The sequence below is a fragment of the Arachis duranensis genome, chromosome 4 (assembly GCF_000817695.3).
Source record: "Arachis duranensis cultivar V14167 chromosome 4, aradu.V14167.gnm2.J7QH, whole genome shotgun sequence".
NCBI classification, from domain to species: domain Eukaryota; kingdom Viridiplantae; phylum Streptophyta; class Magnoliopsida; order Fabales; family Fabaceae; genus Arachis; species Arachis duranensis.
The window spans coordinates 3,994,013-4,019,834 of record NC_029775.3 but is presented as its reverse complement, the minus strand read 5'-3'; the positions used below and the strand labels follow the sequence as shown (position 1 = coordinate 4,019,834).

General features: G+C 34.7%; 1 long non-coding RNA gene across 3 annotated transcripts; it reads left to right on the top strand.

Annotated features, from left to right (window-relative positions):
* The first annotated feature begins 57 nt into the window (after window positions 1-57).
* LOC127746735 (uncharacterized) lies at window positions 58-24,423 on the top strand. 3 transcript variants are annotated; one of them, XR_008008373.1, is made up of 4 exons: window positions 58-377; window positions 953-1,503; window positions 5,140-6,284; window positions 24,165-24,423. It is a non-coding gene; the product is annotated as an uncharacterized LOC127746735 (long non-coding RNA). The 3 variants fall into 3 exon arrangements; XR_008008372.1 differs by lacking the exon at window positions 24,165-24,423 and having other exon boundaries at window positions 953-1,107; window positions 1,224-1,503; window positions 5,140-7,069; XR_008008371.1 differs by lacking the exon at window positions 24,165-24,423 and having other exon boundaries at window positions 5,140-7,069.
* Window positions 24,424-25,822: the final 1,399 nt, after the last annotated feature.

The window sequence follows — 25,822 nt, the reverse complement described above, 5'->3', positions numbered from 1 at the left end:
CTTTTCTATAAATATATAGTGTTAGCCCCCTGTTTCAATATACATATTACTCCATCTCTTTCTTCACTTTCACTTATTATTCTCTCCATTCTTGTTCTTGCTTTGAGATTCATTCACTAATTAACAAACAAGAACATGGAGTGGTTGGTGTCAATGCCAAAGGTGGAGTTGCATGCTCATCTCAATGGATCTATTAGAGACTCCACACTCCTGTATGTATATGAAGAAAATTTCATGCCTTAAGCTGTTTATCATCATCCTTTTATTTTATTTTTTTATTATTATCTATATTCATTTATTTTGCAGAGAACTGACAAAGGCCTTAGGTGAAAAAGGTGTTATAAATTTCTCTCAAGTGGAGCATATTATCATGAAGTGTATGTATATATATATATATATATAATTAATAACCTTTATTATTATTATTATTGTTTTTCTTTTTGGCTCCTAAAAGACAAGCACGCACAACCTATAATGTCCCTCATGTGGTTCTCTTTATGTTCCTACTTGATTTTGATTCTTGATGCATTGTGTGTAAGCCTTTTAGCTCAATGTTGTTAACAAGAGCATCCATAGTGAGAGAAAATTTTAACATAGTCTAGTAATATTGAATATAGGAGATATGTGATTGGCTTTGAAGCTCAAGTTAGAATATTATCACATGTATTGATCGAGAGTGCATACTCTGTTGAGCGGGTTGAGGAAGTTTTAAGTACACTGCTGCCTATGCTTCCTGAGATACAGTATTTTCGTTTCAATCCTGGTACTTTTTTTTTTTTTTTCCATTGAGGAATTTGAAAAATATTTCTTTTTCTCTTCAGCTATTTCTATTTGAATCAAGTTGCTACATATTTCTTTTTACTGTTGAAGTGTAGCTTTCTTCTCCTTATTTGATAGTGAAGTATCATTATATTCTCAGAAGAAATTTAGTTGTCTGTGCTTTGTCTTGCAGTTGATGAACGTTGTGATATGGAACTTGATGAGACGGATCCAACTGTCTGGCATTTGAAAATCTCTCTGAGAGATTGATTCTGCCTTTCCAGCATGAAGAGAAGCTTTTCGAGAATATAAGATCTAAAGTATCCAAGACTGGGGAATCAAATGAAGGTATTGTGGTTGACTTGCTTTCTATCATGCGAGGTTTCACTATTTGTACTGATCTCTCGTTTCAGAAATTAAGATTCTTTTCACTTTTCTCGGCTGTTTGGTTATCTTTGTTGAAGGTTTTGGAAGATGAACAAGAAATAAGTTCCTACATATTGTACAGATCTGTCTTTCCATCATCTTGGTGTTTTAGAGATTTATAATAGAATCTATGTTTTACTGCTTAAGAAGTTTGGTTATAGTATGATTTTATGATAATATATTACTATCAATGTGAGATATGGTCCGGTTTATTTTACTCAAACCTTTCTTTATGATAATATATGATTCATTGTTCAGGGAGGGTGCTAGTATCCATCTTGCTTTGGAACATGCTCTCGCCTCGCATAGGAGATTACGGTACGTGTGCCATCTCCCTCACATACAATAACTCTTTCGCCTGAAAAAAGGATCAGAAAAAAAAAAAAAACGCTCTTTCCTATGATAATTTATTTTTTTAAAGTTAATTCTATGATGCCTATTAATTGTTTTCTAATTTACTTTTTGTAATAAGTTTTGAATTTTTAAAAATAATTTATTTTTATATCTTTTAAATTAAATATTAATTTTTAACCTTTTTTAATAAATAGGTATTACTTTTTAGGCACTATAATATTCACCTTTCTTTAATCTATAACTATCCATTATGTTAACTTTTATGAGTTGTTAAAGTGTTATTAAAAGCTTTTAAATATTTAGATGTATAAAAATAATAATTTTTTATTAACGTACATGTTAAGTAATTTTATTGTTCTATTAATAACAAATTTAAGACATAAAACATTAACAAATTTTGTTCAAATTATCAAAAATTAATGTTAATAATTCTAAAAAGTAATATCAAAATATATTAATTTTAACTAATATAATAAAAATAGTATATCATTGTAAATTTTTAACTAATAATTATAAATTTAAGTTATAATTTAATATAATATTTTAGAACAAAAAATTATTATTTTTTATATTTGACTGCTATTATATAAATTTTGCAAAGATGTACACATTTTTTTTTGTCTCTTTTCATTGAAATTGTATGTGAGGTAGTCTGATTTTATTGAAAAATATTTATTGGTTATTGAAACTAGGCTGTTAATGAATTTTGGACGAAAATTTTAGGATAATTTAGGTGAAAAAATAGTTTAAAGTTTAAAATTACGTATATATCTTAAACCAATTTTTGTTAATCTATTCTACATAATTTGATGTAAATCAAATCAATTTAATTATTTGATTTACGCTATTTATATGTAAATTAAATCAAATAAATTTAGTTCAGTATGCTAAGTAGTAAATTGAATCAAATTGATTTACTATTATACAATAATAATATACATAGTAAATCGAATTAAGTTAATTCGATTGACTACTTATATAGTTTATTGATATTTTCTATTTTTAAATTAATTATTTATTTATTCTTGTTTAAGGTATAGGGTATAAAGTTTAGAGTTTAACTTTAAAACATAAATATCAATAAAAAAATATCTCCTATTTAGATTCAAACAAAATATATAAAAAATTAAATATAAATGTCAATAAAAAATTTCTCCTATTTAAATTCAAATAAAATATAAAAAAATTAAAACGAATAAGAACAAAAATTTAAATTTTGTGTTTTAATTCAAATTTCAGAAAATCTATATTTTTATAAATTTATAATTTTAAAATGGAATAATAAATTATTTTTAAAAATTTGTTAAAAATTTTTTTTGAACTTATTAACATCTAAAGAATTATTATCGAAATTTTAATGTTAAAAAAATTATAATAAAGTATAGTATTTTAAGGTGACATAGGAGTTAAAATTTAATTTTTTTTAAAAAAAAATACAAAATAGCAGATAGTTAATTATACAATATGAAATTATCACTATATTTATACAATATATAATTTATAAAATAATTAAAATATTTTACTAATTAAATTATTATTTTATAAATATTATACTAATTAAAATATTTAGATTTAGATATATGTTTCACTATCACTTTTTGTCAACGCTTTTCAAAAGTAAGTTAACTTTTTTAAAAAATTTAATTATTCTATAAATTTTAAAAAAATTTAATTAAATTTTTATATTTTATCATCGTCAACCGGCCACTAAAAAAGGTGTGTTGTTAGTCTCTCTATCGTTTTAATTTTTTTTCTCTGGACCTATAGCTAGTTGTTTTAGCTTACTGCATATATATACCCGTTATTAATGACATCAACATCACATAATCCCTTCAGTTATATGCCGTCATGATTTCTATATTAATAGTAAATAACATTTTTATATAAATATATATGTTTTAGCTAGCTATGGCCTAGCCGTATGTGAAATGGTCACAAGATTATTATTATTATAGTTATTTAGATAGAATGACTTATGCATATAGTAGGATACATCATGGTGCCCCCTAATTTAATAAAAACTTAGTTAAACTTCTTATACATTCTCCCTAATATTAATCAATAACTTTTTCCTCACTGAATGTGATGGACATTTAGCATTAGTTGAAGTCTTAATCGTATAAATTTTTATTATCTGTCAAATAAATATGTCATAAACATCAATCAAGTATTACATAATATAATGTTATGCATGTTATTTAATTTAGAGGATTAATAAATTATCGAACAGATATGTGATACGCACTGCATATATATATGATGTGCATTCACACCATATTGTATATCACTAGCTAGAAGGAAGACACTACTAGACGTGGACTCATAAACGGAAAAACCTTAACAACCCTGGCCTTTATTAAATACCAACTGATGACGATGGATTAGAGTCAAATGTAATTATTGTTTTATATAATGAATAAATAAGGATTCTTTTGTTACATTATCAATCAATTGATAATATTTTCCTACCACGACTAATTAAAGGTAATCGTGTCATTATTTTCATATATGATATGATTTTGCAAACAGGTTTATATTAGGCTTAGGAGAAATTAATCATTTTCTTCATAGCACCCTTTCTCAAGGAATAAAAGAGAAAATTAAAGTTGTTTTAGTTTTTCTTTTAATTTAATTTTTTATGATATTTTTTAATCTGATAAGTGATCAAAAATTAACTCGTTACAATTTTAAAAAATTATCTTTGTCTAATAAATTGATGTATATACAAAACAAAATTATTCAAATTTTCAATACTTATTTAACCATATAAATTAACTAACTACTGAATGGATGCAACCAAATTGGTTAAAGTTGTTTTTCTTCTAAGAGAAGAAATTAAAGTAAGATTAATATATTTAGTTACATGAATAAAATACATTATTGAATACGTGTAATATAAATTAATAAACAATATATTTTATCCTCTCGTTTCTTTTTCTAGAAAAGCAATTATTGGCAGAACATATGCTCATGTCAAAAATTTCTCCTGAAAATTGTATGAATTTCATCTTGTAATGAAAATTAAAGAAGTACTTGCTTGTTTTGTTGAACAATTATTATGCTATTATGATTACTAGAAAGTATAAAGAATTAATTTTAAAATTTATGATTTAAAATAAAAAATTTATTATTTAAAATTTAAAATTTAAAATAAATAATAAAATAATTTTTTTATTTTGGCTAAAAAAATTAGCTCTTTAGTATTACTTATCGTTAGAGAATGTTATTTTCAATTTTATTAGATTAACTTATATATAGCATTCTTCTTCGTTCTTAATTTTCCTTAAAGATGAGTAAAATTAATTATTTTTTATCAGAATTTAATTATTAATTTAATTTTTTAGTCGATTAATTTAATGATAAATTTTTAACTTATATTTTTAAATATTATTAATTAATTATTGTATAATTGTGGCAAAGCTTTTTATGCTAGTGTGCGTGTGTTCTAAACCGCGCGCGATTTAGGACCCACACACCTATTTTTCATCAATATCACACTAATTCACTCACCCTATTCCAGTGATCATTACCTCATTCCAACATTGTATGCTTCTTTACTTTTGCATTTACTTGTCTTCTTATCCTGTTTTCTATTTTCAGGATTTTTGTCATAAGCAAAAACGGAAGCGGAAAAAAGAACACGCAGCACCAATTGATCTACCAACTGAAGGTAGCAACTCAGAAGTCGTCATACCCCCTTACTCATCTTAGCATGCACCGAGGACGATACAAACTTTTAAGTGTGGGGAGGTCGTCCGAACAGTCGGTGTTTTTGGGTGACAAATTTCTAATTCCAACACTTTTGCATTTCATTTTGTTTAGATCTTTTAGGATTCTTTGCTGCATTTTCTTATTTTGCATATATATATAATAAGTTTAGTTAAAATAATAAAATTTTTCAAGAAAAACATTCTTTATAGGGATTGACATTCCAATTGATTTGAGTAAAAACTTTTCATAGAACTTGCTTCAACTATATATTGTGGATCATGTTTTTGAGCTAAAAACACAAGCTTGTGAGATTTGAGCCTAATTGCGTGGTTACATCTTATAACCACTTATTTTCCTTCTTGTGTGCATTATTTTCTTCCTATGATTGTAATATTTGATTTGTTTGATTCTTTATGTCCATTATTTTGTGTATACATACATTTATATGATTGAGGCCATCATTTTATTAGCTCACTTATCCAAATAAGCCTACCTTTTATCAACCTTTGTTAGCCAACTTTGACCTACGATTAACCCACTTTGTTCTCTAAGTTAGCACATTACAAGCCTTAAAGCAAAAAACAATAAATGTCCTTAATTTGGATCTTTGATTAGCTTAGACTAGTGAGTGTATATATCATCCAAGTGTGGGAAAACATGGGACATTGGTTGAGGTAAAAGGGTGTTTTTGTATTTTGATGAAAATATTGGGAATTGGATACATACCCATGTATTAATTAAATATTTAGACCTTATGTATTAATTAAATGTTTAGATCTTATATATTGATGTTTTTGTATATAGTTTAGTTTGAAAGAAAGAAAAATGAGAAAAATAAAAGAAAAAAAGAAATAAGTGTAAAAAAAAATATAGAAAAAGAAAGAAAAAGAAAAGCAAAAAAAAAAGGGACAAAATGCCCCAAAGTAAAGTTCAATAAGAATCAATGCATATGGGTTGTGATAAAAAAGAGAATGCATGAGTATGTAAAAAAGTGAGGATTATGGGTAGTTAGGGTTAGCTTTGAAATTGTATAGGTTGTTATAGGTTAGGTGGGAAGTTTAGATTAATCAAAGATTCGAATTCAAGCCCACTTGACCATATGCATCCTACCTTGACCCTAACCCCATTACAACCTTATGAATAAGACCTCATGATATTTGTATGCATGCATGAAATAATTGTCGATTGTTAGATAAAAAACAAATCTTGGAAAGCATGATTAGGGGAGAATTGAGTGAATCAACTCCATACACTTGAGTGACTAGAGCGGATACACATCCAGTGAAGATTCGATTGCTCAAATACATGTTTTCACCTATGATCATCACTTTTCTTGCAAGTTTGTAAAAATCTTTAATAACTCAATTCAATTGTGGATTTGATTTAATTGCTATTACTTTAGCCCTTATGCTTATATATGTTCTCTTGGAAGTTAATTTATTTTGACCAAATAGTTGCATTCATTTAGATAGATTGCATGTAGATAGATTGCATTTAATTAGTTTGCATTGAATAAATGTTGATACCCTTTGATTATTTCTTGATTCTAGCATGACTAAGTGTGGGGAGTTTGATAAACCCCATTTTTAGAGTTTATTTTGTGCTTGATTTAGAAAATTTTATCAACTTTTCTCACATTTATTCAATGAAATGGCATGGTTGATATATTATAATAATCAATATATTTTTATCCTCTCGTTTCTTTTTCTAGAAAAGCAATTCATTGGCAAAACATATGCTCATGTCAAAAATTTCTCCTGAAAATTGTATGAATTTCATCTTGTAATGAAAATTAAAGAAGTACTTGCTTGTTTTGTTGAACAATTATTATGCTATTATGATTACAGCTCTTTAGTATTACTTATCGTTAGAGAATGTTATTTACAATTTTATTAGATTAACTTATATATAGCATTCTTCTTCGCTGTTAATTTTTCTTAAAACCAAAAAATCAAAGATGAGTAAAATTAATTATTTTTTATTAGAATTTAATTATTAATTTAATTTTTTAGTCGATTAATTTAATAATAAAATTTTAACTTATATTTTTAAATATTATTAATTAATTATTGACTAAAAAAATTAAATTTGACTAGTCTTTTAATATTTTTCTTTTCTTAATTATAACGTACATGGTCAAGTAACCATAAGGAAAATTAAATTATAAAGAACAAAGTACGTACAGTTCAAAGGTTTCACAAGTGATTAATTTCTTGAGATTCTATATAAGGAAACAACCCATGTGATAATTTAATTTAATTTCTTGAGTTTATATTCTCTCGCTTGATTTTTCTTCGAAATTTTTTCGATTGTCGAGAGTTTTTTACGATGGCCTAACAAGTGGTATCAGAACTGATGGCCCGTGGAGAGCTCTCAACTACCGGGGAGATTTTGGGGATGAATCAATAAGTTAATGGATCTCTCGTCTTATAAATTCCTTATTCTTTCTTGCTTTTTTTGATGTGAGACTAAGTTCATGCACTCCTCACACTTGCAATATTAACAATCTCCTCCTCAAGTGTGAGCCTCCACATCAAGCACCAACTCCCCCTCTTTCTAGCTCCTCCACCATGAGTATTCGTCCATCACATCGCACTAACTTCATGCACTCCTCACACTTGCAACATTAACATTCTCCCCCTCAAGTGTGAGCCTCCACATCAAGCACCAACTCCCCCTCTTTCTAGCTCCTCCACCATGAGTATTCGTCCATCACACTTGTTGGGCCGCCCGTTGAAAGCTCCCGACCACCGGGGAGATTTCGGGGAGGAATCAAGTGGGATAACATAAGATGAGAAGACACCACATCCAACTCAAAACCTTAAGGTCGTAAGTTAATGGGTCTCTCATCTAATAAACTCTTTACTCTTCCTTGTTTTCTTTGATGTGGGACTAACTTCATGCACTCCTCACACTTGCAACATTAACAAAGCTTGGCCTATATATATTGTCCCAGTTCATCCCTTCTTCTCCACTATGAGTGCTATACCCTTCTTTTCCACTACAGCCATTGTATCAAACTAAAGTGAGGGACATTTAGAAAGAAACATTGACTAGTTGAATTATTAGAGATAATACACAAACCATATATAAGCCAAGAAGCGGAGATGATTTTGAAAGCATGCAGTTGGTTGGTGTTAATGACGTTTATGGTATTAGGGAGCAAGAAAAGCTTGTGCTTCTCCCAAGAAACTTGCATTTTACGGTGTGGCAAACTCAGCAACATAAGCCATCCATTTCGATTGAAAGGCGACCCAAAGAACTGCGGGATCAGCATGTACGAGCTAGAGTGTGAGAAGAATGTTGACAAAGTGGAACGCCCTTCTCACATGGCAACATCCTTCACACATTCTAGCTCGTACATGCTGATTTCGCAGTTCTTTGGTTCGCCTTTCAATCGAAATGGATGGCTTATGTTGTTGAGTTTGCCACACCGTGAAATGCAAGTTTCTTGGGAGAAGCACAAGCTTTTCTTGCTCCATAATACCATAAACATCATCAACACCAACCAACTGCATGCTTTCAAAATCATCTCCGCTTCTTGGCTTATATATGGTTTGTGTACTATCTCTAATAATTCAACTAGTCAGTGTTTTTTTCTAAACATGCCTCACTTTAGTTTAATGCAATGGTTGTAGTGGAGAAGAAGGGTATAACACTCATAGTGGAGAAGTGGGGATGAACTTGGACAATATATATAAGCCAAGCTTTGTTAATGTTGCAAGTGTGAGGAATGCATGAAGTTAGTCCCACATCAAAGAAATCAAGTAAAATTGAGGAGTTTATAAGATGAGAGACTAATAAACCATTATTTTATGATTTATATTGTGTTTAATTGAGTGGTTTTTATCAAGTCTTTACCCACTTATTCATATGATTAGCATGATATTACAATTCCTTTCCAAAATTATTCCATGATTGAAAACTTGCTTCCAAGAAATCTTTTAATTATGTATTTTAATTCTCCTTTATACCATTCGATGCCATGATCCATGTGTTAAGTGTTTCAAGCTTCATAGGGAAGGAATGGCTTAGAGAATGGAGAGGAAGCTTGCAAAAATGGAAGGAACACAAGAAACTAAGGAGATGACCAGCGAACACTGACGCGAGCGCGTGAAATGAAGAAATCACAGCGACGCGAACGCGTACCTAACGCAAACGCGTGGATTGAAGTCTGCAAGAATGACGCGAACGCGTGACAAGGAAATTCACTAAATGACGCGAACGCGTGGACGATGCGTACGTGTGATCTGCGCGATCTGCAAAAATAACAGAATACGCTGGGGGCGATTTCGGGCCGTATTTTGACCCAAATTTTGGCCCAGAAACACAGACTAAAGCTAGGGAACGTGCAGAAACTCAACACGCATCCACACACATTCAGATACATCGATATTATGATTACTTTTAGTTTTAGATCTGAATCTAGATTAGCTTTACATTAGTAGTTATGCTTTTGCTTTGGATTTTGAAGAGTCATTACCTCCGTGAAGACATCACTTTAGTTTGTTTCCTTATTCCCTTACTTTTATTAGTTTCTCATTGACCCTATTCAAATAAGTATGTTGCATTTTGAATTTATTAATATATAGAGTTACTTTTACTTTTAATTAATTTTAAAGCTTTATATTTTATTTAATTTAATTTATTATGTCTTCTTATATTTTTATAAATATTGAATCCATGTCAATGGAGTAGATTTTCTACCTGACATGGGAGTTGATTAAGAAGAGACACTTGAGTTGGAATGCTCAAGTGCTTAGTTAAATTGAACATTGTTGGCTAATTCTATATCTACTAACGCTAGACCTTCCTAAGGGAAAGGACTAGGATCTGCGGATAAGAATCAGTCCAATCACTTGACTTTCCCTTACTCAGTAAGGGTTAACTAAGTGAAAACAACAACCGCTTTACATTACGCTTGAGAAGATTCCAAGGATAGAACTTCCAATTAATCATTCCCCCAGTCAAGGCCTTTTAATATTAATAATAATTCTTAGTTTATTACTTTAATTTTGAGAAGGCGGATCTTAGCTGGTTGAGGACTATACTTGCAACGCATTTCGTTTATTAATTTCTTAACTGGTCAATTTTCGCTGACCATCAAATTTTGGCGCCGTTGCCGGGGAGTTGCAATAGTGTGCTAGATTATTAATTATTATACATATTTTTATTTTTTTTGTATATTTTATTTTTATTTTGTTACCATGAGCTATATGTCTTTCTTCTTGAATGACGCATTCATTGCCGGATCCCAGCTTAGCCGCTTTTGATCCTAAAATTGAAAGAACTCTTTCACGTATTAGGCGAGCTCGACGTCGGTTAGCCTCTGAGGGTGGTGAAGTGATTGTTATCGATTCACCAGTCTCATCTGAGGGCAAATCTGAACCGCCATTTGAGAGCGAGACAAGCTCCTTTACTACTGATTCAGTTAATTCGCGTGCAGGTAACATGGCAGCACCTAGGAGGATTACTCTCCAGGAGGCAAGAGCCCCAGATTTTACCCTGAAGTCGTATCAAGTGCATCACCTAACTCTGGCTGCAGATTTTGAACTGAAGACTGCACTAATCAACTTGATGCCCAAGTTTCATGGCTTGCCTTCTCAAGAGCCTATCAAGCACCTTAGAGATTTCCAAACAGTCTGTTCTACTGTTAGGCATAATGGTGCAGATGAAACTTCTATTCTGTTAACTGTCTTCCCATTTTCTCTTGAGGGAAAGGCAAAGGAGTGGTACTACTCCCAACGTGAAGCGACTGTTACCAACTGGGATACGCTCAGGAGAGAATTTTTGGAAAAATACTTTCCATCTGAAGTCACAGATAGACTGAGAAAAGAATCTCCTGCATTGTTCAGGGAGAATCGAAGACTCTCTATGAGTACTGGAAGCATTTTAAGAACCTTCTAGACGCATGCCCCCATCACATGATTGACACACTAGTATTAATCAGCTACTTCACTCAAGGCATGAACCCTCATGATAAGACTATACTGGACGGTGCTAGTAATGGGTCTATGAAAAAGTACAGGACCGCAAATGAAGCATGGCAACTGATCAGCGACTTAGCTGAGTCCACTAGGAATCACAGGCAGAGGCATAACCACTCAAAAGCTGTTGTAGAGGTTTTCTCTAGCGTTGAAACTACTGCTCTTACCCAGAGTATATGTGAAATGATCAACCTACTGAAACAGATGCAGTTAAACCAACAACAAACACACAAAGCTCAGCCTCTCCCACCACAGCAAAGCCAACAGTTAGTTCCACAAAGAGTATGCAGGATCTGTGCTGATTATAGTCATTATACTGATGAATATCCACAGCTCCAACAGGAAGACAATACTGTGGCAGCCACTCATAACTTCTATGACTGCCCAAATCAAGGATACAATTAACAAGGTGGCAACTACAACCAAGGTGGAAACTATAATCAATGATGGCAAGATAACTCCAACCAAGGTTGGAGGGACAACTATAACAGAGGAGGTAGAGACAACAATGAAAACTAGAGGTGGAATAACAATAATAACAACAGACAGCAAAATCCAAACCAACCTACAGAGCACCTCACCTAAGACAGTCCCAAGGACCCCAGCACAACCAACAGCAAGTTTCTCAGATCACCTACTCTAATTTCTCATCAAATGACGAGATGCTCCGTTCTCTTGCACAAGGACAACAAGACATGCAGACACAGCTGAACTCTACTCTAAATGGTCCGACTGCCACTTTACAAGCTCTTGTCTCCCGATTAGATTCATCATATAATTTCACTAACCAACCTTCAAACTCCAGTGGGATTCTCTCTCAACCCCTACCTAATCCAAAGGGTGGCATCAATGCCATCACCTTAAGGTCCGGAACCACACTGCAAGAGAGGAACCATGAGGAGCCAAGCTTACCAGAACACGTCCCAGCTGAAGATGTGGTAGAAGTGGAAGATGCTGAAGAGGAAGAGGACATACAAAATATAGTTGAAGAAGAAGCAGCTCAACCACATAATGAGACACCAATGGATGCAGAGGCTGCAAGTAATGCCCCTCCTATCCCATTTCCACACCTTACAAGGAAGCCCAGGAAGCAGATGGAACTTGATCCCAAAATGGTAGAAATATTCAAAAAGGTTGAGATAACTGTTCCTTTTTTTTATGTTATTCAGCAGGTACTTAAATATGCAAAGTTTCTAAAAGATTTGTGCATACATAAAGATAAAATTAATGAATTAGAAACTATTCCTTTAGGTAGCTCTATATCTGCTTTAATGGGAGGTATACCTAAAAAATGTAGTGATCCACGTCCATGTATGGTTAACTGTACCATTGGAGGTGTAATATTTTCTGACTGCATGTGTGATTTAGGAGCGTGTGTTAGTATAATACCTTTGTCTATATATGATACTTTGAGGCTCCCTCCCTTAAAAAGGTCGGCAGCTTGTTTTGTGTTAGCAGATAAAAGCATTATTACAGTAGTTGGAATTGCTGAAGATGCATTAGTGAGCATTAAGGGGCTCACATTTTCCATTGAGTTCTATATCCTGGAAATGCCCCCTAATGACTCAGGAAGACCCTCATCAATCCTGCTAGGAAGACCATTCCTAAAAACTTCAAAATTCAAGCTTAACGCATTCTCAGGAACTTACTCCTTTGAGATAGATGGCAGAACAGTGAGTTTCAGTTTAAATGAAGCTATGAAGCACCCTCTGAAAGGTCATTCTATCTTCCAGTGTGACATTATTGATGAAACTGTAACTGAAGTTCACCAAGAAGAAATGGAAGAGAAGCACATGGAGCAAGGTCCAAGTGTGGGGACACTTTCTGAAAACAATGAGAACCCTTTGCCATTACACCAGCCCCGGATGATCTAGAGCCTAGCTACAAGAAGAAATTAGCATTAAAGCCCCTTCCTCCACACCTCAAGTATGCTTACCTTGAGGATAATCAGATATTCCCAGTTATCATTGCAAGGGAACTTACCTCTCAACAAGAGGAGCAACTGCTCAGTGTGCTGAGAAAACATAAGAAAGCAATCGGATGGAGCTTGGCGGATATAGTAGGCATCAGTCCCCAAGTTTGTGAGCACAGAATATTCTTAGAAAAGGGAGCAAAGCCTATCTGTCAGCCTCAAAGAAGATTGAATCCCACCATCTTAGAAGTTATCAAGAAGGAAGTGACCAGGCTACTTGAAGCAGATATCATTTACCCCATCTCAGACAGTGAATGGGTCAGCCCAGTACAAGTAGTGCCTAAGAAGTCTAGAGTCACAACAATAAAGAATGAGCACGAAGAGCTCCTGACAACGAGTGCAGAATTCATAGAGAGTTTGCATTGACTATAGGCGTCTCAACCAAGCTACTCGCAAGGATCATTACCCCTTGCCATTCATTGATCAGATGCTTGATCGCCTGTCAGGTAAATCCCATTATTGCTTTTTAGATGGTTATACAGGATATTTTCAAATTCATATAGCTCCTGAAGACCAGGAGAAGACCACTTTTACATGTCCCTTTGGAACGTATGCTTATAAAAGAATGCCTTTTGGCTTGTGTAATGCACCAGCTACTTTCCAAAGGTGCATGATGAGTCTTTTCTCTGATCTCATTGAGAACTATATGGAGGTTTTTATGGATGATTTTAGCATATATGGTGATTCATTTATCCTTTGCTTGGATAGTTTATCTAGAGTATTAGACAAGTGTGTCAGTACAAACCTTGTGTTAAATTTTGAAAAATGTCACTTTATGGTAAAACAAGGAATCATACTAGGACATGTTGTGTCTAATACTGGTATTTCTATAGATCCAGCAAAGGTGGATATCATTTCTAGTTTACTTTACCCCTCCTCTATGAGGAAAGTCCGTTCGTTCCTTGGCCACGTAAGTTTTTACAGGAGATTCATTAAGGACTTCAGTAAGGTAGCATTCCCTTTATCCAGATTGTTGTAGAAAGATATTGAGCTCGAGTTCAGTGAGGATTGTATGCAGGCATTTGATAAGCTGAAGATCGCTCTGACTCAAGCTCCAATTGTGAGAGGAACAAACTGGAGCCAGCCATTTGAAATTATGTGTGATGCTTCCAACCATGCGGTAGGAGTGGCGCTGGCTCAGCGCGAAGGTAAGGATCCTTTTGTAATTGCTTATGCATCTAAGACTTTAGATGTTGCTCAATCTAATTACACTACTACTGAAAAAGAGCTTCTAGCTATCATTTTTGCTCTGGATAAATTCTGAGCCTATTTACTTGGTACTAAGGTAGTAGTGTACTCAGACCACGCAGCTCTAAAATATCTATTAGCTAAAAAGGAGTCCAAACCAAGGCTAATACGTTGGATACTACTGCTGCAAGAATTTAATTTAGAAATTAAGGATATGAGTGGTAACCAGAATTTAGTGGCAGACCACTTGAGTCGCCTTGAGCACATTAAGGATGATTCCGCTCCTATAAATTATAATTTCCCATTTGATAGCTTACATGCAGTATCTGAGGTAGTTCCTTGGTATGCACCTGTAGCTAATTATCTAGTTAGCCACACTTTTCCTCCAAATTTCACTAAGCATCTAAGAGACAAACTGAAAAGTGAGTCTAAATATTTTATATGAGATGATCCATATTTATGGAGGTGTGATGCTGACCAGGTAATTAGACGGTGTGTGCTTCAGTCAGAATTCCAGTCCATTTTAGAGGCCTGCCACTCATCTGAGTTTTGGCCCTCAAAGAACAGCTAGAAAAATTCTAGACTGTGAATTCTGGTGGCTTACTCTTTTTAAAGACGCTGCTGAATTTTGTAAATCTTGTTCCCCATGCCAAAGGTTTGGTAATATATCCAAGAGGGATGAGATGCCTCAACAGATTATACTTTTCTGTGAAATTTTTGATGTTTGGGGCATTAACTTCATGGGTCCATTTTCAAATTCTAATGGTTACTTTTATATACTGTTAGCTGTAGATTATGTTTCTAAATGAGTGGAAGCAATTCCTACCCGTACTGATGATGCTAACACTGTTGTTTCTTTTGTCAGAAACCATATTATTTGCCATTTTGGATCACCACGAGCAATCGTGAGCGATCAAGGTAGTCACTTTTGTAACAGGAGACTAACAGGATTACTGAATAGGCATGGGATAATTCACAAAGTAGCAACAGCTTACCATCCCCAGACCAATGGACAAGCAGAAGTCTCTAACAGAGAGATAAAGCGTATTCTGGAAAAGATAGTAAAACCTCATAGGAAGGACTAGAGTGCCAGGCTACAAGATGCACTCTGGGCATATAGAACAACATACAAGACACCCATTGGGATGAGCCCCTTCCGCTTAGTATACGGAAAGGCTTGCCACCTTCCAGTAGAAGTGGAACACAAGGCTTTCTGGGTTGTGAGGGAGTTCAACATGAATCTTGAGAAAGCTGGTTCTGAAAGAAAGCTGCAACTAGCAGAACTGGAGAATCTTCGCTTAGAAGCATATGACAACTCCAGGAGATACAAAGAAAAAATGAAAGTTGTCCATGACGAGCACATAAAAAGGAGAGAATTCAGACCAGGGGAGTTAGTTCTTCTTTATAACTCCAGATTGAGGCTTATGCCAGGTAAACTGAGATCAAGATGGGAAGGTCCATACAGAGTAGAAAAAGCAGAGCCATACGAACTTTTCCACCTGCGTCATCCTTCTAGCTTCAAATTCTTAAAGGTCAATGGACATCGCCTGAAGATTTATCATGGTGAGAAGATGAAGAATAACAAAGAACTAGAGGTTTTCCTCTTGGAAGACCCACCAACAGAAGCAGAATGAGCCTAACGAGCGTCCAACTTAAGGACGTAAAAGCAAAGTGCTAGGTAGGAGACAACCCACCATGGTATGATCGTTCCGTTTTAGTCTTAGTTTTATTTTACTTTATTCTATTTTTATTTTTGTTAATGACTCTTCTCATAATCTCTGCATATAGCTGCATATAGCCTGCATTTGCATTTGTATTCTGTATAAAAAAAATGCACGCAACGCGTAAGCGTCGCTGACGCGTCCGCGTCATAGGTGCATCAAGAAGAAAAGAGAATTGAACAGAAAGTCACGCGAAAGCGTAGCAGGAGGCGTGCCTTAGGCACAACCAAGCCCACACGAACGCGTCGCTGACGCGTCCACGTCATTATGAAAAAGAGCCTCCCACGCGTCTGCGTCACCCACGCGATCTCGTGTCCCTAAAAATTGACGTAAAAGAGGTGTATGACAACAAGTTGTGATGGAGCTGGACTGGAATGATGCTGGAAGCACCAGCCCCATCACGCGACCGCGTGCCCCACGCGGCCGCGTCGTCCTCCAAATATGGCCATACACGCGATTGCGTCATCCACGCGATCGCGTCACCCTAAATTTTGGCAAAATGAGTTTGAGACAGAGAGTTGCGCGAACGCGTGGCTGCTCTCACGCCACTCGCACAAATCAAGTCACACGACCACGTGACCCATGCGTCTGTGTCACTTGAAAAAAATATCACACACCACGCGACCGCGTGACTCACGCGTCCGTGTCACATGCGGTACACAGCTTATCTAGATCAGCCAAAATATCTTATCTTTTCTTCCCTAAATCCTAATTTTTCTTTTCCCTTATTATTTCTTTCTTTCCCCTTCTTCATTCTTTATTCTTTCTCACTTTTTACTTTCTCCTCCCTTATTTTTCACAACCATTATCAAGGTTCCTTTCTTTTCTTTCTTTACTTTTTACTTTTCCTTTATTACTTATGCTTATGTTTTCTTTTTCTTTTCCTTTTACTTTCATTGTATATGTTTTTCTTTTTCTCTCTTTTTCTTTTTATTCCTTTAATTGGTGTTAGAAAATTACTTTGGGTCATTATTTTCTATATCTTGCTTGTGAGTTATTATGAATTTGTTTGACAATTAATATTACTTCTTAAAGGGTTGCTTGCATGTTCAATTTAATACTTTCAATAACATATTTACCATGCATGCTATGTGTTTGTGAAAAAGCCCGTATGACATTGTGCATTATTTTAAATTATTCTATTCTACTACTCTAATGCCTGTTTTTCACAAAACCCCTTTTATATTTTATTAATTAAATATAATTGTCAATACAAACAGATTATTAGTTTGAAAGGCTTGGTAATCTAACTTGGACATTGAATGCTTGATCTATGCTACTCATGCCTTTGCCGACATACGAATAAACATCTTGCATTTAATTACCATCACATGCACTTGCTATATTATTTTTGATGAACTTTTCACATGTAGTCTAGACCATGTGTTAACGACATTCTTCTTTACCGTGCATTGATTATCACCCTTAATATTCGCTCCCTTGCTCGAACCCTTAGCTTTACATATTACTTTCTTTTTCCTTTTTCAGGATGGCCACCAAGAAAGGTAAAGAGAAAGCTACCCCCAAACCACCAACAAGAAGAGGAACAAAAAGAACATTAATGGCAGAACCATCTTCAACAGCGGTGAAACCTTCAACAAAACGAATCAAGAGGATCATCAAGGTCGATGAGAAAGAGAAAGCCTTCCTTGCAAAGGACACTGCACGGTTCCCTAACCGCTACTGTGAGCAGATGTTCCCTATCCTGGCTGAGAGGAATTACAATAACGAACACCTTCTTATCCTCCCAACTAACAAATGCTAAAATTGTTAAGCCCCGCATTGAGCGAAGACAATGGGGATTCCTACGGAGACAGCCACAGTAGGTTAATCTATCATGGGTAGTTGAATTCTACTCAAATTTTCATATGCCAACTATGCAGTCTGTCTATGTCCATCAGAAGCAAGTCCCCATAACTGAAGAGGCCATTCAACGAGCTTTAGATCTCCCCCCTGCTCCAGAAGGATTGGACATATTCCAAGAAGCCTCACTCAAGCGCCAAACATACCAATTTAACTGGGACGCCATTCTCAGAGTCATCGCACAACCTGGCAGTACATGGATCTACCGATACCATCGTTCCCGACCTAAGGACATATCGGCTTCAGCACTTACCTTAGAGGCTCAAGTATGGGCACAGATCATGTCCCATTACGTCTTTCCGAGCACTCACGAGTCATTCTTCACTGCAGACATGGCTGTTCTACTCTGGTGTATCCTTACAGACCAGCACCTCAATTTACCAAGACACATTCGGCATGCTATGGGACATGTACAAATTGCGGGCAACTTACCTTTCTCCGCCCTGGTTTCAGATCTAGTCTCGGTAGCCGGAGTCTCCTACAGAGCTAGGGACACCAAGCCATGATCCCACGAGATTATCAGTACGTCCCTAACGGGAAGTATATCAAACCTCCAGCAGCAACTATCAACCGGAGCACAGAACCAGCAAAAGATATTCTCTCTTTTTCCATATCACAAGCACCTTCAACAAACCAACTGCTCCATCAGATACTTGAGAGATTAGACCGGCTTGACCGAAAAGGAAAGCAGAGAGAGCGCCGTAACAAGCGCAGATTTACATACCTCAAGGAGCTACTTGTTGGTAACCACCCACCTAAAGAAGACCCAGACACCCCGGACTCCACTTTATTTACCAGCACAGGGAGCCATGACGGTCCCAATGATGGAGATGCTGCTACCAGCCCCCCTTTGTTTCTGACAGATGGCACCGAGGACGGTGTAAAGCTTTAAGTGTGGTGAGGTCGGTCAGTACCTGACTTCCGGAGGTAATTTCTTTTCCTTAAAACACCAATAAAATAGGATATTTAGTTAATTCTTTTGTTTAAAATAGGATAGATTGCATAGAAATAGGTTATTTGCATGCATGTTCTACTTGATTGAAAAATAATAAGTTTCTTTTTAAGACCCTAATTTTAAAGAATTTCACTAATTTAAATCGAAATTTTTGTGTTAAATTTATTTGAAATTGTAATTGGGACATAGTTTAAAAAGATAAGAACACACAACCCGTGAGATTTTGAGCCTAATTACATGGTTACACTATTTAACCATAACTATTTTATTTTTATGTGTTTACTTCTCTATGATTGTAATCTTTATTTTATTTCATCCTATATATCCAATATTTAATTTATTTATATGCATGCATATGATTGATGCCATTAATTGTTTAGTCACTTATCCCAAATAAGCCTACCCTTTAAATCACCTTTGTTAGCCACTTTGAGCCTTTTAATCCCATTTGTTCTATATTTTACCACATTACTAGCCTTAAGCGGAAAAATAATTAAATATCCCAAATTGAATCTTTGGTTAGCTTAAGATAGAAATTGTGTGTTAATTAAGTATGGAAAAATTGTGGGAACATGGGTTAATAAGGGAATGTGTCATGATAAAATAATGGGAATTTGGGTACCTACTCATGTGAAACTATAAAAATTAAAAATCCATATGCATTGATAAGCTATGTTTATTTTCCTAGTTAAAAAAAAAATATCCAAAAATATTCAATAAATATTTAAATAAATAAAGGGACAAAATTACTCCAACTTTAAGTTAAGTTAAGTTCAAGGATCAATGCATATATGATGAAAATTAAAAGAAAGCTAATGCATGAGTATGTAATGAAAAAGCGGGAAATTATGCGTAGCTAGGCATGAATTAGAATTAAATAAAGTATGTGTAGGTTAGGTGAAAACTTAGGTTAGTCAAATATTCATATTTTAGCTCACTTAGCCTTATATATACCCTTACCCTTACCTTAGCCCCATTACAACCTTGGAAAAGACCTCATGATGTTGCATTGGTACATTAAATATTGTTGATTGGTTAGGTGAAGAACAAAAATTTAGAAAGCATAATTAGGGAAGGAAAGAATGATTACCCTATACACTTGGGAGAGTAGAGTGCATATACACCATTAGTGAGGGTTCAGTGCTTAATTCTATGTTCCCTGCTTTCATGAGCTGTCTTCTTACAATGTTACCTGTTTTTACTATATAATTTGAATTAGTGAAATCCAATTTATGTTTGTCTTGAAGAGCTTATTTAATTTTTACCAAGTAGACAAAAATCATATAGTTGCATTCATATATATAGGTTGCATCGCATTACATGAGTTTTGCATTTCCCTACTCATTTATTTTATCTCCTTAAGCTAAGCATGAGGACATGCTAATGTTTAAATGTGGGGAGGTTGATAAACCATTATTTTATGATTTAATTGAGTGGTTTTATCAAGTCTTTACCCACTTATTCATATGATTAGCATGATATTACAATTCCTTCCCAAAATTGTTTTATGGTTGAAAACTTGCTTCCAAGAAATCTTTTAATTATGTATTTTAATTCTCCTTTATACCATTCGATGCCGTGATCCGTGTGTTAAGTGTTTCAGGCTTCATAGGGCAGGAATGACTTAGAGAATGGAGAGGAAGCTTGCAAAAATGGAAGGAACACAAGAAACTAAGGAGATGACCAGCGAACACTGATGCGAGTGCGCGAAATGAAGAAATCACAGCGACGCGAACGCGTGCCTGAGGCAAACACGTGGATTGAAGTCTGCACGAATGACACGAACGCGTGACAAGAAAATTCGCTGAATGACGCGAACGCGTGGACAACGCGTACGCGTGACCTGCGCGATCTGCAAAAATAACAGAATATGCTGGGGGTGATTTCGGGCCGCATTTTGACCCAGTTTTCGGCCCAGAAACACAGACTAAAGCTAGGGAACATGCAGAAACTCAACACGCATCCACACACATTCAGATACATCGATATTAGGATTACTTTTAGTTTTAGATCTGAATCTAGATTAGCTTTACATTAGTAGTTATGCTTTTGCTTTGGATTTTGAAGAGTCATTACCTCCGTGAAGACATCACTTTAGTTTGTTTCTTTATTCCCTTACTTTTATTAGTTTCTCATTAACCCTATTCAAATAAGTATGTTGCATTTTGAATTTATTAATATATAGAGTTACTTTTACTTTTAATTAATTTTATAGCTTTATATTTTATTTAGTTTAATTTATTATGTCTTCTTATATTTTTATAAATATTGAATCCATGTCAATGGAGTAGATTTTCTACCTGACATGGGGGTTGATTAAAAGGAGACACTTGAGTTGGAATGCTCAAGTGCTTAGTTAAATTGAACATTGTTGGCTAATTCTATATCTACTAACGCTAGACCTTCCTAAGGGAAAGGACTAGGATCTGCGGATAAGAATCAGTCCAATCACTTGACTTTCCCTTACTCAGTAAGGGTTAACTAAGTGAAAACAACAACCGCTTTACATTACGCTTGAGAAGATTCCAACAAGGATAGAACTTCCAATTAATCATTCCCCTAGTCAAGGCCTTTTAATATTAATAATAATTCTTAGTTATTGCTTTAATTTATAATTATTTTAATTACTCATTATCCAATTCAAACCTTCTGGAAAATTTCTAATTAATAAATTAGCACTATTTCCTGCAACTCGTTGGGAGACGACCTGGGACTCATACTCCCAATATTTTTAATTCTAATTTTTGTGACAACCCTTTTTAAATTGAGAAGGCGGATCTTAGCTGGTTGAGGACTATACTTGCAACACATTTCGTTTATTAATTTCTTAACTGGTCAATTTCCGATGACCATCAGAGACCCATTAACTTACTACCTTAAGGTTTTGAGTTGGATGTGGTGTCTTCTCATCTTATGTTATCTCACTTGATTCCTCCCTGAAATCTCCCTGGTGGTCGGGAGCTCTCCACTGGCGGTCCAACAAGTGGTATCAGAGCCGATGGTTAATCGGTCTAGTGGTTTTAAGGGGTATTCAAGGTGAAGCTTCGAAAGTCATCCACGCGTACGCGTGCCCCAAGCATTTTCGACCATCCACGCGCACACGTGACCCACGCGTACACGTGAATTCAAAATTCACCTTCAAACACAAACCCGAGAGTTGTGCGAGTGGCGTGCTGGATTTGTGCCTCTAGCACAAACCAACCCATGCGTACGTGTCAACCCACGCGTACGCGTCGCACCTCTAAATAACCCACCATGCGTACGTGTGACCCACGCGTACGCGTCACTCCCATTTCACCAATCCACGCGTACGCGTGGATTGCCCTTTTTCACCACTCTTCTTTTCTTTTCATTTCTTTCCTTCTTCTCTCTTCTCTTTTTCTCTTTCCACCCTTCAACCATCACCCAACACTACCAATCACCATATATAACCATGTCTTTTAGCTAGTTAGTTAGTTTATTTGTTTATTTTCTATTTTTCATTGTAAGTGTTGGATTATAAATTTTGTTTACCGGTTATTACTGTTGAGTACTGAATAGGATGTTATCTTAACATCATTTTGTTTATATTCCCTGTTGGATTCCTTGTTGAGGTTATCTTTTGCCACTTGGTTTGGAGATCCTAATGCTTAATGTTTGTGAATACCAAGGGAATGAAAATTGCCTTTCAAGTGCTCTAATCTTTTTGAATTGCATGTTATAGCTAGCCACCATGTGATTTAATTCTTTTTTTATTAGGATATTTCTTGATGGATGTTGTGCATTTATCTTAATTCAGTGTGTTTCTTGATCATATGCATCTATATGTTTTTGGCTTGAATACTTTCACACTTCTTTATCGCTTCTTTGGTTGTCCTAACCCACGAGTTTAAAGTATTTCAAGCACACTAGAATGAGTGAAGTGTATGCTTTCTTTTGTATAATTGTGACAAAGCTTTTTATGCAAGTGTGCGTGAGTTCTAAACCGCGCGCAATTTAGGACCCACACACCTATTTTCCATCAATGTCACATTAATTCACTCACCCTATTCTAGTGATCATTACCTCATTCCAACATTGTATACTTCCTTGCTTTTGCATTTACTTATCTTCTTATCCTGTTTTCTATTTTCAGGATGTTTGTCATAAGCAAAAACGAAAGCGGAAAAAAGAACACGCAGTACCAGTTGATCTACCAGCTGAAGGTAGCAACACAGAAGTCGCTGTACCCCCTTGCTCATCTTAGCATGCACCGAGGACGGTACAAACTTTTAAGTGTGGGGAGGTCGTCCGACCAGTCGGCGTTTTTGGGTGACAAATTTCTAATCCCAACACTTTTGCATTTCATTTTGTTTAGATCTTTTAGGATTCTTTGCTACATTTTCTTATTTTGCATATATATATAATAAGCTTAGTTAAAATAATGGAATTTTCCAAGAAAAACATTCTTTATAGGGCATTGACATTCCAATTGATTTGAGTGAAAACTTTTCATATAACTTGCTTGAACTATATATTGTGGATTATGTTTTTGAGCTAAGAATACAAGCTTGTGAGATTTGAGCCTAATTGCGTGGTTACATCTTATAACCACTTATTTTACTTCTTGTGTGCATTATTTTCTTCCTATGATTGTAATCTTTGATTTGTTTGATTCTTTATGTCCATTATTTTGTGTATACATGCATTTATATGATTGAGGCCATCATTTCATTAGCTCACTTACCCAAATAAGCCAACCTTTTATCAATCTTTGTTAGCCAACTTTAAGCCTACGATTAACCCACTTTGTTCTCTAATTTAGCACATTACAAGCCTTAAAGCGAAAAACAATAAATGTTCTTAATTTGGATCTTTGATTAGCTTAGGCTAGTGAGTGTGTGTATCATCTAAGTGTGGGGAAACTTGGGACATTGGTTGAGGTAAAAGGGTGTTTTTGTATTTTGATGAAAATATTGGGAATTGGATACATACTCATGTATTAATTAAATGTTTAGACCTTATGCATTGATGCTTTTGTATATAGTTTAGTTTGAAAGAAAGAAAAATGAGAAAAACAAAAGAAAAAATGAAATAAGTGTGGAAAAGGAAAAAAATAGAAAAAGAAAAGCAATAAAAAGGGGAAAAAATGCCCCAAAGTAAGGCTCAATAAGAATCAATGCATATGGGTTGTGATAAAAAAGAGAATGCACGAGTATGTGAAAAAGTAAGGATTATGGGTAGTTAGGGTTAGCTTTGAAATTGTATAGGTTGTCATAGGTTAGGTGGGAAGCTTACGTTAATCAAAGATTCGAATTCAAGCCCACTTGACCATATGCATCCTACCTTGACCCTAGCCCCATTACAACCTTATGAATAAGACCTCATGATATTTGTATGCATGCATAAAATAATTGTCGATTGTTAGATGAAAAATAAATCTTGGAAAGCATGATTAGGGGAGAATTGAGTGAATCAACCCCATACACTTGAGTGACTAGAGCGGATACACATCCGATGAAGATTCGATTGCTCAATTACATGTTTTCACCTATGATCATCACTTTTCTTGCAAGTTTGTAAAAATCTTTAATAACTCAATTCAATTGTGGATTTGATTTGATTGCTATTACTTTAGCCCTTATGCTTATATATGTTCTCTTGGAAGTTGATTTATTTTGGCCAAGTAGTTGCATTCATTTAGATAGATTGCATTTAATTAGTTTGCATTGAATAAATGTTGATACCCTTTGATTCTTTCTTGATTCTAGCATGAGGACATGCTTGGTTTAAGTGTGGGAAGTTTGATAAACCCCATTTTTAGGGTTTATCTTGTGCTTAATTTAGGGAATTTTATCAACTTTTCTCACATTTATTCAATGAAATGGCATGGTTTCATGATGTTCTCTTAATTTGTGCTTGAAAGTGAAAACATGCTTTTTAGGCCTTAATTTGCTAATTTTGATTCACCTTTGATTCCACTAGATGCCTTGATATGTTTGTTAGTGAATTCAGGTTGAAAACGCTAGGAATGAATCAAAGGAATGAAGATGAAAGCATGCAAAGTGGAGAAATCATGGAATAACAAGGATTTGGAGTGTTGACACCGACGCGCACGCGTGGCATACTGATAAATGATTTTTTGTCGGTATAGAAATTATCAAGTAATCAATCGCAGTATAGTCTAAACCGGCGCAAAATCCATCATCAAACAAATCTACAATCTATAATCGAGAGTATTAGTCCCGAGTCGTCTTCCCTTGGAATTACCAAAATGTGCATCTTATTGAGTAGAAAGATTTGTTAAGGTTCTTTGAGAGTTTTAGCAACGTAGTAGGGAACAAGCAATCAATCATTAAAGGACTTGGCTTAGAGTTGGCAATTGAATACATATCCTTATAGTTCTTTCAATGAAGATAGCAATTAGGCCATGCCTCATTTAGTTATCCCCTAGGTGTAGAGGAAAGTCAAATGAAGGTAATCAACTTGAGTCACAAGTCCTAGCTTCACCTCATGGGAATCTAGCTTTAGTGCACTCCAAGTCAATTAGCAATCCCTAATTCCAAATCAACAATTGACACAACTATTCAACTTCTTCTAATGATCCAACCCTATGCCAAGTGAGAATTTTCTACTCCATAACTAGTGTTGACATTTTATCAAACATGTGATGAGCAAGAAAGAAAGTCATAGTAAAATGAGAAGAAAAGTAGAATTAAAGGTATTGCAATACAAGGAATTAACAACAATTGTCAAAGAGCAATAATGAGGATCAAAATCTCAAAGTATTAATGAAATCCAAAATCATAAAGTTGAATCCTAGATCCAAGGAATTTTAGCAATTACAACTACAACTTGAAATTGGAAAAGAAAACCTATTACATGAACAAAGTGAAGTGAAAATTGCAATGGATCTCACCAAAGAGTG